Genomic DNA, 19,389 nt, shown 5'->3' with positions numbered 1-19,389 from the left:
TACAGCTTCTGGTATCTTCCACACAAAGGGTCACAATTTCCAATATTTATATCTCTCACAACCTGTGAAACAAGTCAGCGATTCTTGGAATATCTACATATTCCACACAACCAGAGATCTAATTGTAAAGCCAGTAAAGAAAGTTCTAAAGTCGGGCGGGGCCTAAAGTTTTTATGGGAGAATACAATCATACACGCTATGATTATAATTATTATTTAAAGTTCAAAGGAGGAATCATTTGTATCTTTTAAATTCGGACTTGTATTGCCCATTTGGTGCAAAAATTAATTTGAAATCATGTAAATATGTATATATATGGGAGCTATATCCAATTCTGAACCGATCTCAATAAAATTTGCAAAGATATTTCTGAGCTACATTTGATATATTTCCCTGAATATCGTTGTTTCGGAGTGCATATTATGGCTGTGGGCAACAAATACAACAAATCGGATGAACAATATATGTGGGAGCTATAGCTATAGCTATATCTGAAGCGATCTTCACCAAATTTGGCATACTAGCTTCTAGACTCAATTCGGTCGTATGTGCCATGTTCCATCCTATTTGAACAAATATTAGACATTTGGTGCACAATAAAAGGCAAATCGGACGAAGTTATATATATGAGCCATATCCAAATCTGAACCGATCTCGATAAAATTTAGCAAAGGTATTTCTGAGCTGCATTTAATATATTTCCCTAAAATATTGTTGTAACAGAGTGCATATTACGGCTGCGGAGGACCAAAATAACAAATCGGATGAACAATATATATGGGAGCTATATCCAAATCTAAACCGATTTGGCATACTTATTTTCAGGCCTAATTTTATTGTGCGTGCAAAATTCCATACTATTCGGGCTGATATTACACGTTTGGTGCACAATAAAAGGCAAATCGGACGAAGGTATATATGGGAGCTATATCTAAATTTTGACCGATTATCTCCAATTTCAATAGGGTTCGTCCTTGGGCCAAACAAATGATTTGTGCAAAATTTCATCTTAATCGGATAATAAATGCGACCTGCATTTTGTTCACAAAAATACATGGACAGACGGACGGACAGACGGACTGACATGCATAAATAAACTCAGAAAGTAATTCTTTGGAGATCCTCAAAAGTAACTATGGGTCTATCACGCTTCCTTCTCCATGTTACAAACAAATGCACAAAGACATAATACCCTGACTACCTTGTGGTGCAGGGTATAATAAAATTGGAATACATCGGTCCACTCTACTGGTAAATTTTGCACATCTCAAATGTTTATACCCTACACCACATAGTGGTAAGGGTATTATGTCTTTGTGCATTTGTTTGTAACAGGCAAAAGGAAACGAGATAGACCCATAGTTACTTTTGAGAACCTTCATAGAATCACTTTCTGAGTCGATTTATGCATGTCAGTCCGTCCGTCCGTCCGTCCGTCCGTCTGTCCATGTATTCTTGTGAACAAAATGCAGGTCGCATTTATTATCCGACTGAGATGAAATTTTCCAAACAATATTTTTTTGGCCCAAGGACGAACCCTATTGAAATTGGTGAGAATCGGTTCAGATTTGGATATAGCTCCCATATATATCTTCATCCGAATTCGGGTTAATTGACCACCAAATGGCTAATATCAGTCCAAATTACCTGAATTTTGGCACACCCAACCGAGTTCGGCCTAGAAGCAAGTATATCAAATTTGGAGAAAATCGGTTCAGATATAGCTATAGCTCCCATATATATCTTTCATCCGATTTGGTGTTTAAGCCTCTCACATTCGAAATATGCACTCCACAAGAATGATATTTGGTACCAGATATAAGATACAGCCCAGAAATAGCTGTTTGTAATTTTATCGAAATCGGTTCAGATTTGGATATAGCTCCCATATATATCTTCATCCGATTTCGGGTTAATTGACCACCAAATGGCCGATATAAGTCCAAATGGACTGAATTTTAGTACATCGGACCAAATTCAGCCTAGAAGCAAGTATATCAAATTTAGTGAAAATCGGTTCAGATATAGATATAGCAACCATATATATGTTTCATCCGATTTAGAGTTTTAGTCCCATACATTCGTAATATTCACTCCACAACCGTGATATTTGGTACCAGGTATTAGATGGAGCACAGGAATAGCTGTTCTAAATTTTATCGAAATCGGTTCAGATTTGGATATAGCTCTCATATATATCTTCATCCGATTTCGGGTTAAATGTGCACTAAATGGTCAATATCAGCCCAAATCACCAGTCTAGAAGATAATACGTAAAATTTGGAGAAACCCGGTTCAGAGATAGCTATAGTTCGTAAAATGCACGATAGAATTAGATAGATTTTTGATTTTGTACCAAATATCTCATAGAGCTCTGAAATGCCCTGTATATACCTTTTTACGAGAGCTCTACTAAATATGCATAGTGGTGTAGGGTATCATATAGTCGGCCCCGCCCGACTTTTGAGCTTTCCTTACTGGTTTTTTTTTTAGTATTAGCTGAAGTGAATTTTTTCGGTCCATCCATGGTACAATGATAACAAGGTAGGGCTATGATACCATATGATTTCAATTTTTTTATTTTCTTGGCTTAATATGTCATCTTTATTTGTTTATGTATGTGTTTTCTTTTCAATAACAAAAAAATTGTTCAGAAAACATTCATATTCCGATGTTTTCAAAATGTTTATTTCATCGTATGCATCGACAAAATCTAGAGTTTTTGTAGCGAAATAACCCTTTAGAGATATATAAAACCTGGTTTTGAAAAGAAGTGTTGACCTTTCATCCAGTTTTCGCGGTTTTCAATTATTTATTCAAAATAAATGCAACAAGTTGTTTGATTTGTTTATACCCTACACCACATAGTGGTAAGGGTATTATGTCTTTGTGCATTTGTTTGTAACATGGAGAAGGAAACGAGATAGACCCATAGTTACTTTTGAGAACCTTCATAGAATCACTTTTTGAGTCGATTTATGCATGTCAGTCCGTCTGTCCGTCCGTCCGTCCGTCTGTCCATGTATTCTTGTGAACAAAATGCAGTCGCATTTATTATCCGATTGGGATGAAATTTTCCAAACAACATTTTTTTGGAACCCTGTTGAAATTGGTGAGAATCGGATCAAATTTAGATATAGCTCCCATATATATCTTCATCCGATTTCGGGTTAAATGTGCACCAATTGTCCACTATCAGTCCAAATTACCTGAATTTTGGCACACCCAACCGAGTTCGGCCTAGAAGCAAGTATATCAAATTTGGAGAAAATCGGTTCAGATATAGCTATAGCTCCCATATATATCTTTCATCCGATTTGATCTTTAAGTCCCTCACATTCCTACTATGCACTCCACAACCGTGATATTTGGTACCAGGTATTAGATGGAGCACAGAAATAGCTGTTTTAAATTTTATCGAAATCGGTTCAGATTTGGATATAGCTCCCACATATATCTTCATCCGATTTCGGGTTAAATGTGCACCAAATGTCCACTATCAGCCCAAATTACCTGAATTTTGGCACACCCAACCGAGTTTGGCCTAGAAGCAAGTATATCAAATTTGGAGAAAATCGGTTCAGATATAGCTGTAGCTCCCATATATATCTTTCATCCGAATAATTGAAAACCGCGAAAACTGAATGAAAGGTCAACATTATTTTTCAAAATCATGTTCTATATATCTCTTACGGTTTATTTCGCGACAAAAACTGTAGACTTTGTCGATGCATATGTTGCAATAAGCATTTTGAAAACACCCGAATTTGAATATTTTCTGAACAATTTTTTTATTATTGAAAAGAATATGCACACAAAAACAAATGAAGTTGACATATTAAGCCAGAAAAATAAAAAAATTGAAATCATATGGTAGTTCTGCCCTACCTTGAATTTATTGTACCATGGGTCCATCTATCCATTGTAACATTACAACATTACCAAAATTGTTGTAATAATATTCAGACTAATGTCAGATACGAAATGGAAAATACTCTCCCACTCCTTCAAAATCTGCTTCATAAAGAGACAACAGTTTGAATAATCTAAACGCAAGTAAAACAAGATAAAACGAAGTAAGTTCGGCCGGATCGAACTTTGAATACCCTCCACCACTAACAACGAATTTGGAAATTTTTAAAAAATGAAATCCGCTAAATATTCTATTAAAATCTTAAAAATACCGAATATAGCCGTTATATTGGCGTCTATACGACGTGAACCCACACAGACATTGTTTGTCATAAGTCATTACCATATTCAAATACGAAACTTGAAATAAACGGCGAATAATGTAGCTAATATCATCGAAATACCATACATAGGGAGGTACCGTTATATCGGAGCTATACGATGACCTGGACCTGCATAGAGAATTTTCTGTCACAGGCTGAAGCATCCATTACGAACTTCAAAAACGACATCTCAAACAATTTCGGTAAGTAACGTTGCCCACGGATAACGAAATTTTAGATGGTCTTTAACAGATATCCGATATTTGAGAGTATGTCTGTGCATATAGAACGTGTACAGTCTTTCTTAATAAAGACTCCATTACTTTACTTCTCTGGCAAACCACTTCATACAGTTTTGAAGTTGTTAAAGGACTCGTACCTGAACTTATGAACAACACAGCAATTTAAATTGAATTTTTTCTGTCACTCGTTCGCTATTGCTCTCCTCTCTTTCTCTCTCCCTAGCAAGCTTTAACAATAACGTTTTGTTCATTCATTATTATTGTCCTTGTATTCTTTGCGTTGTGCTGCTTGACAATAGTTGTTGTTGTGTTGTTTAATTTCTATTTTCCTCCACTTATCCCTGAAATGCATTTGAGATGAGAGCAAGAGCATGAATGGTGAAGAGCGGCAAATGTTTAAATGTTTAACACTTATTGTTGGTTGGGAAATTTTTAAGTATCTTCCGAGCTTGATGATGAGGAAGATGATGATCTGTAATGGAAGGCGGAGGAGGTGTTCTAGAGCTTTTGTTATTTTGTTTAGTGATATTTTTTTCATAATTATTGTTGCTGTCAACGAAAAAATACATGGATGCAGAACACGTCCTATGCCAGCCAGTCAAAGCTAGCTGCCTGATGACAAGGAAATACGAAGTGTATTGAGTCCTTACGTGTTACTTGGGAGGGAACGTTATTACTCCTTGGGTACGAGTGTGTGTGAGTGCTATGAAGGCAAATCTAAATGAATGCATGAATATTTTTGCGTTCATTTTTTGCCAAGCGTGTATATTTATTTTGCGCTTAAGAAGTTCCACATAATTTCTTTGGGTTGTCTTAATTTTAATTGCTTTTGCATTTTACTGTAATTACTTAAGTATCTGGATGACATCTTACGGGTTTCGGCATGTAATACTTACCACACTGAACATGGAACGTGATGAAGCACCGAAATTATTATTGTGGGAGTTTGTTTTTCTCCAGGAAACCAAATTCACCCTAGGAGAGCAGTCATAATTTTGGTTAGTTTGTGGTTCTGGGAAATTAGAAAAATTATGAATCTCAATTTGGATGCAGGGGAAAATGTGAAGACTTGTATTAAGTGGTGTTTGTATATGAAAATGCTAAGTTATAAAGTATAAAAAGGTGGGTACTAAGAGGCGATTTGGTTGGAAATGTGAAAACGAATAAAAAGTAAAACAGCTTTTTATACCCTCCCTCCAATGAAACTTGAAAAACTTAAAAAAATGTCGTCGAAAAATACGCCCCCATTATATGGGGGCTATACATAGACGAGGACCTGCATAAGTAATTTTTTGTCATAGGCTGTAGGACCAAATACGAACTTTAAATGCGAAATTTCAAACAATTCCGCTTTTTAATGTTGGGAGGTACCGTTATATAGGGGTTATAAAAAGACATGGACCTGAATATGCAAATTTCTTTCATAGGCTGCAGTACCCATTCCGGTATCATAAAAATACCGAATATTATTTACGAATTTATTCTGACTACTGGCAAATTCACATGTGTGCAAAATTTAAGCCTTCTATTTAATTACATTCGAAAGATAGCGTGATTACAACAGAAATACAGGAGACGGACGCCGCTAAATCGACTAAAAATTTTATGCTGATCAAAACTATATTTATATGTATTTTGCTGAACCCGACATGAGTATTTTCAGGAGTTACAAACGGAGTCACGATGTTGATATACCCTCAATAGTATGGTGGAGGGTATAAAAACGCACCACTTCTATGAGTATTTTTTAAACCCTCCGTCATATGACTAGAGAGTGTATATATCATTTCATAAACGTGCCTCATTGAAATAAAGACCTTAGGTCTCTTTGGACCAAATCCGTTTCAGGACACTCGGAGTCAATCTAGCGATGTCCGTACGTCCGTCTGTCTATCTGGCTGGTGCGAACGATGACTCTCGAAGGGTCCAAACTCCGTACATTGCAATATTATGATCAAACTCAGCTCGAGTTCGGAGATGGGCAATATCGGTCCACTCCTTCTGGGAACTCCCCTACAAAAGTTCTAAATTTTAGAAAAAAAAAAATTTACTGCACAGAAAGCAAAAGGATAAACTAATTTTGCTTCAACTTTGCAAATCGTAATATTTGCATAAAAGCTAGGTCGGGTTCGAAAATGGACAGTGTCGGTCAAGTGCCTCCCCCATAAAGGGACAAAATTTTGAATAAGTCTTATAAAATATGATTTAAGAGTCCGATTTTCTTCAAATTACACTCATACCAATATTTTCATAACCCAAGGGCTGGTGTAAGAATGTCGGTCAAGGAGTCAAAATTTTAAACATCCATGAACCTCAAAAAAAAGCTATATTAACATCCGGTTTCATTCAGACTTGGTACATCTCAGTTTTTCTATCAGCACAAGATCTGTTATAGAAATTGTAGATTTCGAACTGTTTCTTCTGCTACCTCCCTCACAGAGGTTCCAAAATTTGATTAACCAAAACGATTATAGAATCCGAAATAAGCATCCGGCTCACTTCATATTTCTCACATCGCATTATTTCTACTAACCCACGATCTGCTGTGAAAATGGAATATATGTGTCAACTTCTTCTGGTACCTCCTCCTAAAAGGGTCAACATTTTAAATATCCAATGAAACTAAAAAAAAGCTAAATTAACACCCGATTCCGTTCAGACTTGGTACACCTCAATATTTCTATCAACACAAGAACTGTTATAGAGATGGTTGCGATAGGACCAATTCTTCTGGTACCTACCCCATACAGGGTTTAAGATTTTGAAAAACAAATCGCTTAAAGAAAGCGATATAAGCAGGCAACTCTCTTCGAACTTCACGCATACAAACATTTTTGCTAACACAAGATCTCTCATTTATATCTGTGAATCATTTATATGTGTGAATCTCTTCTGGGACCTCACCCACAAAGGGTCACAATTTTCAATTTTTATACCCTCCACCATACTATGGAGGGTGTATTAATTTTGTCATTCCGTTTGTAACTCCTCGAAATACTCGTGTCAGACCCAACAAAGTATATATATATTCTTGATCAGCGTAAAAATATAAGGCGATTTAGCCATGTCCGTCTGTCTGTCCGTCCGTCTGTCTGTTGTAATCACGCTATCTTTCGAACAAATTGAGATAGAAGGCTAAAATTTTGCGCACATGTATATTTTGCCAGTAGGCAGGTTAAGTTCGTAAATAGGCCAAGTCCCGATATTCGGTATTTTGATGATTTTAGCGACATTATTCACCGGAATTGTTTCAAATTTGGTATTTGAAGTTCGTAATGGATACTACAGCATAAGACAGAAAATGGGCCATGTAGGTCCACGTCTTCGTATAGCCCCCATATAACGGTACTCCCAGATATTCGGTATATTGATGATTTTAGCGCTATTATTCACCGGAATTGTTTCAAATTACGTATTTAGAGTTCTTAATGGTAACTACAGTCTGTGACAGAAAAATGTCTATGCAGGTCCAGGTCTTCGTATAGGCCCCACATTTCAGTACCTCCCGATATTCGGTATTTTGATGATTTTAGCGCCATTATTCACCGGAATTTTTTTCAAATTACGTATTTAGAGTTCGTAATGGGAACTACAGTCTGTGACAGAAAAATATCTATGCAGGTCCAGGTCTTCGTATACGCCCCATATATCAGTACCTCCCTATATTCGGTATTTTGACGAGTTTTAGTACAATACCCACCGAAATTGTTTGAGATATCGTATTTGATGTTAGTAATGGCTGCTATAGCATGTGACAGAAAATTGTCTATGCTGGTCCAGGTCTTCGCACTGCTCCGATATAATGGTACCTCCCTATATACGATATTTTGATGATTTTAGCTACATTATTCACCATTTATTTCAAGTTTCGAATGTGAATATGCTAATGGCTAATGCCAAACAATGCCTATGTAGGTCCACGTCCCCAAACCCCAATATAACGGCAATATTCGGTATTTTTAAAATTTAACATATTTTTTTTAAGGATTTTATTTATTTAAAATTTCCAAATTCGTTCCAAATGGTGGAGGGTATTTAAAGTTTGGCCCGGCCGAACTTACTGCTATTTAACTTGTTTTTTAATCTTGAATCTCATATACGACGATGGGGATTACATATTAGCCTATGCTTCAAATATCAAAATATATCTATTTATTCGTTTAAATATTAACTGTTATAAAGTCTTCGGGGAAAAAAGGCTTTTCCGAAAAAGAAAAAAAATATTCGACATTATTTTTTCGAATATATGACCAATTTTTTTCTGATTCGTTAGTTTTAATGTGCTTTTGTTTTTCTTAATATATTGTTATTGGCTTATTATTTCATCCAACAATGTATCGCTTTGATTGCAATCCCACTTTTCATAGTTGCCTAAAAGTATACTTCACTTTTTTAGAAACTGTAAACAATTTAAAAATTCACCTCATATTAAGAGGTTATGGGATGCCAATAAACTTTTGAGCTACTCTACTCTCTACTACTCTGCCCATTACCCAATTATTTTCAAATTTCCCCAATGAATTGCAAAAAATGCAGGAACCCTCAACATTTGCCTCTACATTCTGCACTATTTTCATAAATTTACCTTAGATTTCATATTTTATTTGAATGTCTTTTGCTGGTGTTTTTTTTTTTTTTTTTTTTTTTTTTTTTTGAAATGGGACCCAGTGGAGTTCGTTTACCGAAATGTAAGAAAAAAACAGTGGCAAGTCAGCAGCATTTAAGGTACTCCAACAACAGCCAGCCAGCCAGCAAACATACATCTTGGAAGAAAATTTGACTGAGATTTATGTGATCCCCAAATTTATGACTCTTTACCCAACAAAACGCACGTTTCTTGCACCTTTTTTCGAGGTTGGCGTTTTTTTTTTCTCAGCCAAAAGAAAATTTCAAATGGAATGCTGAAATTCAGCACTACCCCAGTAAAGAAAATGATACTAAGCAAAAGAGAGAAAGAAAAAAAATCAAGAAATGTTAATGTTCAGAATGGAGAATTTCAATTTTTATTTAGCAAAAAAAACACCTTCGTTGTTGCCGTATGTCTAGCTGGCTGCCTTGGTGGGTGGAGACTACAAGACATGGAAATTATGAATTTTATATTTTTGCTGAAACTTCAAAAAATAAATCATGATATAGATGGAGATCTCCCTCAAACCCATAAATGTTTTTCCTCCTGGGCGTTTGTTTTCTTGTGGATTTCTTTCAAATGTTAAGTGGGGCTAAGATTTTGAAATGCGTTCTGCGTCATGGTCCGGCATTTGGGCAGGGGTTAAAAATGAGGTGTAAACCAAAGAAGCAGAGCCCAAAAAAACCAAAGAAAACTGTGCGTGTTTAATTCAATTCGGCATTATTTATGATGAAGGGTTATTGATATTCCAAAAGCCCTCCCCATCATCGTACCCCCCCCACCCCCCCCCCCCCCCCCCCCCCCTTCACAATCTGTCGACGTTCATTACCTTAACCCCATCAAATAACCAAAAATGAAAAAAGGCAATAAAAATTTTGTTTTATTGTTTTGTTTTCGAATTCATTTCATTGTTGTTGGCGGATGGTGTTTTTATTTGTTGCGGCTAAAAATAGAACATATGTTTTAAATAGGATTATGTTTTGAACAACACCGACAACAACAGCAGCAACAATGGCAACTATGATAACCGAATAAAACACAAAAATATGCTTGTAAAACGTTAAAGGCCACCGCAGCATTAGCCATAAAAAGTTTCCCAAGTAATGTCATAATTTTGAAAACATTTGGCTCAAGTTTTGCCAGAGTAAGCGTTTCTGAGATTGCTCAGCGCCTGCAAATCCGCATTAAGAGAAAGTTGTTGGCAAAAATATAAAACGGGAGGTCAGCTAAATTTTGGGTATCTTCAAGAGGGTGGTGTAATGCTGTAATTCAAAATTGTAATGGAAAAAATCGTTTAAGACAGGGAAATTTAAATTTTAATCTACAAAATCCTAAATCGTATTTGACATTGGACTTGTTCTGGGATACTTGGAAGAAAGCAGAATTAAGATTTAGATATTTAAATTTGTTTTGGAAAATTGTACTTTCGATGAATTTCATATCATGGCCTACATAAGGTCGGTCATTCAATGGAGATTCAATGGAAAACATTGTATCGGAACGAATACCTAAAACAATTGTAGCTGTCTCATGTGAAACATTACTTCTTAACGGAGATTCGTGGATCGAAAAATTCATATCACAAATGCCTGCTGGAAACTGTAGAGAGAGAGAGAGAGAGAGAGAGAGAGAGAGAGAGAGAGAGAGAGAGCGAGACTGGGACTCTTTATTGAAGAACCTTATACAGTAATCTCTTTTCGTTTGCCCGATCATAATACAAGGTTGCCCATATTCGACGGACCCATGTTTTTTTGGGCCCATTCCAATCGACGAAGCTTGTCCGCTGGCAACATTCTTTGTGTCAATTGAATTTTGTATGGGAACAAATGCAAATCAATGCGAATAATCCGTTGTAAAGTGGACCGAGCCATGTCCAACTGCTGAGAACGGCGTTTTTGGGATGTTCTTGGGGACCTCTCAACACTGGCTCGTACCGATCGCCTTGGTCGACTTTTATATGGCTTCTTTGGATTAGAAAGAGCCTTACCAGTCGAAAATTTTTCGTATAAACGTTTAATGGTGTTCCTAGAAGGCGCACTTCTCACATTTTTTAATGTCTTAAAAGCACGTTGAGTTTTCGCAATTGACTTCTTCTGTTGAATGTAAATTTCAACTATTTCAGAGCGCTCGCGTGGCGTTTATTGGTTCACGGTAAAAATCTGCTTGAACTGACGCTTCAAACGCGGTATGTCATTAAGCGGTGTGACGTCTCTGTCAAAAGTTATGGTGTTGCCAGATGGGTCCGTCGAATATGGGCAACCCTGTACGATCCTACAAGCGGAGGTCCGGGCGATAGCAGAGCTTCTGAACTGGCTTAATGCCAACACGACCGGCTACAGGACATGGTTTTAGAAACATGAATTATTATTTTGCGAAAAGTGCTTAGTAGAACAAAACCGGGTATGGGGTGAAGGGATAGAGCTGAAATCCCGAAATTTAATATTGAGATCTTTGTTGGCATCTGGTGCTGAGATCTGGTGGTGGTACTATAATTGATTACTAGGGTGAGATGAGAAAACTGCTACCAACTTCAGACTGATGTAATTTCTAAGCCACTCGTCCGACAGCTGTTTAAATTATTTCAATGACAGCTCATTATATTGCTTACAAGCATACAAAAGCATTTTGGTGAGAATTTTCCAGAAAAAAAAATGTATTCGTGATGGAATTCAAGCGTGATAGTGTAATTTCTTTACATTTGGCTGGAAAACCACAAGTGGCTATCGTTAGAGCACTCCAGCATTTAAATGTGGATAATCGTTGCCGTGATACTGGTAGCATAGCCTGACGTCAAGGAAGTGGACGGAAGAAAACAGCAACATCAGCGGAAATGATTCGAAAAGTAAAGAAGCGACTTGATCGAAACCCGCGTCGCAGTGACAGAAAAATGGCTCGTGAGCTAAACATATTGCAATATTTCATTCGGCAAATTTTGAAAAAATTAGCTCGGCGTAAAGCCATTGCAATTCCAAAAAGTACAAGAACTTACACCGCAACGGAAAGAAAATAGACTCAAAAGCGGTAAAAAGTTGCTTCGCTTGGCGGAAAGTGTTTAACTGCCGAATTTGGTTTTCTCCGAAAGCATTCGTAGTCCAGCAGTTTGTAAACAAACCAAATGATCGTGTTTACATGCCAAAGAGGTCAGCTGAAAATGTGCACGTTCGGTTGGTCACCAGAACTCAAGCGCCGGCCATGGTGATGGCGTGGGCCGCCATAACAGCCGATAGTCGCTCTCCGCTAGTATTAACTGACCGTGGCATCAGTATAAATACGGAATATTATCGCGAAAATATTCTGGAGGGTTGGCCTTGGGCACGTAAACATTTTGGCCGCAGATCGTGGACATTCCAACAGGACTCAGCACCATCGCACTCAGCATGCGCCACCAAAAAATGGTTAAAAAATGAGGCTCCTCGCTTCATTTCCAGCGCACAATGGCCACCAAAATCTCCGGATACCAATCCATTGGACTATTGTGTCTAAAGCATTTTGAAAAGCAAGGTTGACACTAAAAAGTACCAAAATGTCGATCACCTCAAGCAAGCGTTTCGCTGGGAATGGCCGTTGGCCGTTTGTAGGCCATAATGTGTGCCAAAGGTCAAATCTCCAATTCGAACAAATCTAAATTTATGCTAAAATTTGATGTTATTTCCGATATTTTTTGCTTTCATTAAAAAAAAACAAAAAAATAAAAAAGATATGTAAAAATTATGGCGTTTGACTTTGTTGGAGTTTTTTATACCCTACACCACAAGGTGGTCAGGGTATTATGTCTTTGTGCATTTGTTTGTAACATGGAGAAGGAAGCGAAATAGACCCATAGTTACTTTTGAGGATCTCCATAGAATCACTTTCTGAGTTGATTTATGCATGTCAGTCCGTCTCTCCGTCCGACCATCCGTCCGTCCGTCTGTCCATGTATATTTGTGAACAAAATGCAGGTCGCATTTATTATCCGATTGAGGTGCAATTTTCCAAACAACATTTGTTTGGCCCAAGGACGATCCCTATTGAAATTCGAGATAATCGGTAAAAATTTAGATTTAGCTCCCATATATTTCTTCGTCCGATTTGCCTTTTATTGTGCACCAAACGTGTAATATCAGCCCGAATAGTATGGCATTTTGCACATACAACCAAACTAGGCCTGAAAATAAGTACGCCAAATTTGAAATCGAAATCGGCTCAGATATGACCATATATATTGTTCATCCGATTTGTTATTTTTGTCCTCCGCAACTGTAACAACTATATTTGGGGAACTATGTCAAATGCAAATTTATATTTTTGCTAAATTTTATAGAGATCGGTTCAGATTTGGATATAGCTCCCATATATAACTTCGTCCCATTTACCTTTTATTGTGCACCAAACGTCTAATATTTGCCCAAATAGGATGAAATTTGGCACATACTCTCGAATTGAGCCTAGAAGCTAGTATGCCAAGTTTGATGAAGATCGGTTCAGATATAGCTATAGCTCCCATATATATTGTTCATCCGATTTGTTGTATTTGTTACCCACAGCCATAATATGCACTCCGTAACAACGATATTCAGGGAAATATATCAAATACAGCTCAGAAATATCTTTGCCAAATTTTATTGAGATCGGTTCCGATTTGGATATAGCTCCCATATATATCTTTATCCGATTTCAAATTAATTGTGCACCAAATGGGCAATACAAGTCCGAATTTAAAAGATACAAATGCTTCGGCACATTTAGTTCTTTGAACTTTAAATTATAATCATAGCGTGTATGATTGAATTCTCCCATAAAAACTTTTAATTGTTATGTGGAGCTCTACTGAATTAGCAAAGTGGTGTAGGGTATCATAAAGTCGGCCCCACCTCCGCCCGCTTTAGGACTATCTTTACTGGTTTTAAATGCCTTTGTGTTAAAAAAAAAACATCTTGGCAGCGGTGGGATTCGAACCCACGCCTCCGAAGAGACTGGTGCCTTAAACCAGCGCCTTAGACCGCTCGGCCACGCTACCCACATAACGGTATTTTTCTCAAAATTTTCAAATTATTTTAAATACAATTTCCACTGCATCGGAAAATCCGCTCTGCTGTGTATTTCCCTTAGCATTGACTTCTCCATTCACATTTTAATAATTTATGAATGCAGCTGAATGAAAATCCACAAGAGTTAAATATCAATATTTAATGAGCGGATTTTAAAAGGATTAACTTTTTAAATATTTATAATATTTTTTGTTTGAATTATAAGTTGTAGTCGTTTCCATTCCCCACGAATGGAAGTGGAAGAACATTTCGTAATTGTTCCATTCGTTTGCTAGACACCTGAATTGTTTTTGTGGTTGTGTATATGTGTGTGTGTGAGTACCTTTCTCCCGTACTACTTTTTGGAATATTAGAATTTCAAATAATCCAAAAAGTCTATTTAAAATTCTCTACGTTCTTCGTGTTGAAGGTGTTAACAACACCTTTATGTTTTTTTCTGCTGATTGTCGGTGTAGTTCTGCCAAGGCATTTTCCCCAGTGCTTTGTCTGCAGTGCTTCATTTTTTGTTGGTTTTTTACTTTGGATTCCTTTGCTATTGGCATGACGAACAAAAATATTATGACCCGATCCAACCCACTCCCACCATTTGCCATTTGTAACCTCAAAATTCATAGGGGAATTAAAAAGCTGAGTCTAAGCAGGAACCAAAAGTTGTGTGAGTGTGTGTGTGGGATAATGTAAGGCAGTACAGGATTTCCGCCTAATAAGAGTCAAAGGAACAAAGTAGAAGAAAAAAAACTAGTCAAAATCTCTCGTCAACTCTTCCAACATTAGTTGAGAAAATTCAGCAAAAGGGAGCAACAACGATGTTCGTTATGCCGAGTATCCGAGAGCATAATCAGTATAACAAGTGATGTACTTTTTGTAATGTGTATTTTTTGTTGCGCTTTTATTTTCAATGCAAATATTGTTTGCGGAGTGGGGCAACCTGGGGCACTTGGTATGAAATAACATGAAAAAGATTTGTAGAATATTTAAAGACGTTATGGCTGCATAGAGATCCGTTGAAAGTACCTCTGTCAATAAAGGACCTTAAAATGTATGTTGTCTATTTATAGGCTTGCTTTAAAATAAACTCTTTTAGAGAGGGCCTTGAGGAGGATGTCGTCCGCCTTTACCGGAAGCAATTAACAGGACATTGTCAATGAAACACTAATAAAAAGAGAAATATTTCAGAGACGTCTTCAACTACCAATCAAAAGATCATGATATAAGATATTGAATTGAAACAAAACTTTTAATACCCTCCACCTTACCCTAAGGAAACATTAGAGCTCAGTATGACCCACAAATATCAATTTTTAGACATATTCAAGGGAAATTGTGCCAAAAATCATCAAAATACCAAATATCGGGAAATATGGCTATTGGGGGCTATACAAAACGTGGACCTATATATGCAATGTTTCGCCAAAGGAGCTAGAACCCTTTATGACCTACAGAAACCAATTTTTAGACAAATCCGCGAAGAAATGTGGCAAAACCATCAAAATTCCGAATATCGGGAAGTACAGTTATATGGGGGATATACCAAATCGTGAACCCATATATGCAATGTTTCGCAAAAGGAGCTAGAACCCTTTATGACCTACAGATACCAATTTTTTTCAAATTCGTGAAAAATTGTGGCAAAAAAATCGGACATCGTTAAATCGACTTAGAATTTATGCTGATTATGAATATATACACTTTATGGGCTCAACGACGAATATTTAAGGATGTTACAAACGAAATGATAAAGTTAACATACCCTCCTTTCCAAGGTGGAGGGTATAAAAATAAAAAAATAAAAAACAGTAGGTTCGGCCAGGCCGAACTTTGAATACCCTCCACCAGTTGGAAGGTATTTGGAAATTTTCTAAAAATAAAATCCTTAAAAAATTCTGTTAAAATTTTACAAATACCGAATATAGCCGTTATAATGGGCCCATACGACGTGGACCTACATAGGCATTGTTTGTCATAAGCCATTATCATATTCAAATTCGAAACTTGAAATAAACGGTGAAGAATGTAGCTAAAATCATCAACATGTCGTATATAGGGAGGTACCGTTATATCGGAGCTGTGCGAAGACCTGGACCAGCTTAGACAATTTTCTGTCACAGGCTATAGCATCCATCATGAACGTCAATACGAAATCTCAAACAATTTCGGTGGGTATTGTACCTAAACTCGTCAAAATACCGAATATAGGGAGGTACTGATATATGGGGAATATACGAAGACCTGGACTTGCATGGACAATTTTCTGTCACAGACTGTAGTTTCCATTACGAACTCTAAATACTTAACTTGAAACTACTCTGGTGAATAATGACGCTTAAATCATCAAAATACCTGATATGGGGAGGTACCGTTATATGGGGAGTATACGAAGACGTGGACATGCACAGACAATTTTTTGTCATAGGCTGTAGTATCCATTACGAATCTCAAATACGAAATTTGAAACAATTCCGCTGAATAATGACGCTAAAATCATCAAAATACCGAATATCGGGAGGTACAACGATTGTTTTTAAAAATGACAGCAGTCTGAAGTTGGTTGCAGTTTTTCCATCTCTCCATATTGGCAATTGATGCTTGAAATAATTTTTAAGATATCACCTACTATTGTCCCATAAAGTCCTTAGAAAATAATTCTTTAAAAATTATCCACGTTTATGGGCTTTCGATTGTTAGGATTATTTTCTTAAGATATTCAGGACCTTGGAAAAAAACTAAAAAAAAAAAAATATAAATTAAGTTTATTAAAATTTTTATATTTGGATGAAATTCTTAAACATTTTTTTTGGTCTTTGGAGAAATCCTTAAAAATTCACGATTATTGACCGTTAGTTCTATAGAAAAAATCGTAAAAAGCTCGAGTTATGGTCTTCAAACATTTTTTCCTTGGTCCTTGGAAACATTCCTTTAAGAAATTTACGTGTATTAGCCTTTTGGCACGTTTAATGCATTCCTTTAAGAAATCCAAGTTAATTAACCCTCAGGTCCTTGAAAACATTCCTTTAAGAAATTCACGTTTATAAGCCTTTTGGAACGTTTGATACATTCCTTTAAGAAATCCAAGTTTATTAACCCTCAGGTCCTTGGAAACATTCCTTTAAGAAATCCAAGTTAATTAAACCTCAGGTCCTTGGAAACATTCCTTTAAGAAATTCATGTTCATTAGCCTTTAGGCCTTTTGATAAATTTCTTAGAGAAATCCACGAGTTATGGTCCTTCAAAAATGTTTTCCTTTGTCCTTGGGAACATTCCTTTAAGAAATTCACGTCTATAAGCCTTTTGATACATTTCTTAAAGAAATCCACGTTTATTTGCCTTTTGGTCTTCCTTTTAAAAGGAAAAAAGGAAATATTCCTTTAAGAAATCCGCGTTTATTGGCCTTTAGGTCCTTGAAAATATTCCATTAACAAATCGACCTTAATTAGCCTTTGGGTCCTTGGAAACATACCATTAACACATCCACGAATTAAGATAGGAAGCTTAAATTTTTCATAGATCTGTCTGTCAAATTCGAAGATGAGCTATATCGGTCCACGATATCGTATAGGCCCAATATAACTGTACCCCCCGATTTTCGGTATTTTAATGATTTTAGCCACGTTTTTCAATGGAATTGTCTAAAATTCTACACAAGGAGTAATTTGTGAGTAGTTTATCCTCCGGAAAACATTTATCTACATAGGTCCACGATATCGTATAGCCCACCATATAACGGCACCCCCGATTCTCGATATTTTGATGATTTTAGCCACATTTTTTCAACGGAATTGTCTAAAAATTCACACGTAGTGTTCCGTCTGAGTACTTAACTCCCTAGATGAGGATTGTCTATATAGGTCCACGATATCGTATAGCACTCATATAACAGTCCACCACCCCCCATACCGATTTTTATGATTTCAGCCAAGTTTGTCAATGGAATTGTCTTAAAATCCACATAGGGAGTCCCTTGTGAGTACATTATGGTCTGGAAGAGAATTATCTATATAGGTCCACGATATGATATATCCCCTTTATAGGAGTTCCCCCCAATATTCCCAATATTTTAACGATTTTAGCCAAATTTTTCAACCAAATTGTTTGAAAATCCTCACAAGGACTTCCTTGTGAGTACTTTATTCCCTAGACGAAAAATTGTCTAAATAGGTCCCCGTTTTAATTCGGCGCCCATATAACGGTACCTCCAGATATTCGGTATTTTCATGATTTTTGCGACATTATTCACCGGAATTGTTTCAAATTTCGTATATAAAGTTCGAAACCGTTACAACAGCCTCTGACATAAATTACTTGTGCAGGACCACGTCTTCGTATAGGACGACGTCTTCATTTGAGCGGTATTTTGAGACTGATTTTTTATATCCTCCACCATACTATGGAGGGTGTATTAAATTTGTCATTCCGTTTCTAACTCCTCGAAATACTCATGTCAGACCCAACAAAGTATATATATTCTTGATCAGCGTAAAATTCTAAGTAGGCAGGTTAATTTCGTAAATGGGCCATGTAGGTCCAAGTTATCATATAGCCCCCATATAACGGTTCCTTCCGATATTCGGTATTTTGATGATTTTAGCGACATTTTTAGCCGGAATTGTTTAAAATTTGGCTTTTGAAGTCCGTATTGGATACTACAGCCTAAGACAGAAAATTATCTGTGCAGGTTCATGTCTTCGTGTAGCCCCCATATAACGGTACCCCCGATATTCGGTATTTTGATGTTTCTAGCGACATTGTTTACCGGAATCGTTTCAAATTTGGTAGTTGAAGTTCGTAATGGATACTACATCCTTATTCAAAAATATAGGTCCACGTCTTCATATAGCCCCCATATAACGGTACACCCGATATTCGGTATTTTGATGATTTTAGCGACATTATTTAGCGGAATCGTTCCAAATTTGGTATTTGAAGTTCGTAATAGATACTGCAGCATAAAACAGAAAATGGACCATATAGGTCCACGTCTTCATATAGCCCCCATATACCGTACCCCCCGATATTCGGAATTTTGAGGATTTTAGCGACATTATTTATCGGGATTGTTTCAAATTGCTCATGTGAAGTTCGTAATGGATACTTTAGTCCATGCTGTGCAGGTCCACGTCTTCGTATAGTCCCCATATTCGGTATTTTGATGATTTTAGCTACATTATAAACAGATTTTTCTTCAAGTTTCGCATTTAAATAGTGTAATAACTTATGACAAAAGTTGCCGGTATTTTTAAGATTTTAACAGAAATTTT

General features: G+C 36.7%; 1 non-coding gene across 1 annotated transcript; it reads right to left on the bottom strand.

Annotated features, from left to right (window-relative positions):
* Positions 1 to 14,021: 14,021 nt before the first annotated feature.
* TRNAL-AAG (transfer RNA leucine (anticodon AAG)) lies at positions 14,022 to 14,103 on the bottom strand. The gene has a single exon. It is a non-coding gene; the product is annotated as a tRNA-Leu (tRNA).
* Between the last annotated feature and the right edge of the window lie 5,286 nt (positions 14,104 to 19,389).

This window comes from Musca domestica, unplaced genomic scaffold (genome assembly GCF_030504385.1).
Source record: "Musca domestica strain aabys unplaced genomic scaffold, Musca_domestica.polishedcontigs.V.1.1 75, whole genome shotgun sequence".
Taxonomy (NCBI): domain Eukaryota; kingdom Metazoa; phylum Arthropoda; class Insecta; order Diptera; family Muscidae; genus Musca; species Musca domestica.
The sequence above is the reverse complement of the archived record's forward strand: the minus strand, read 5'-3'. Positions and strand labels throughout refer to the sequence as shown.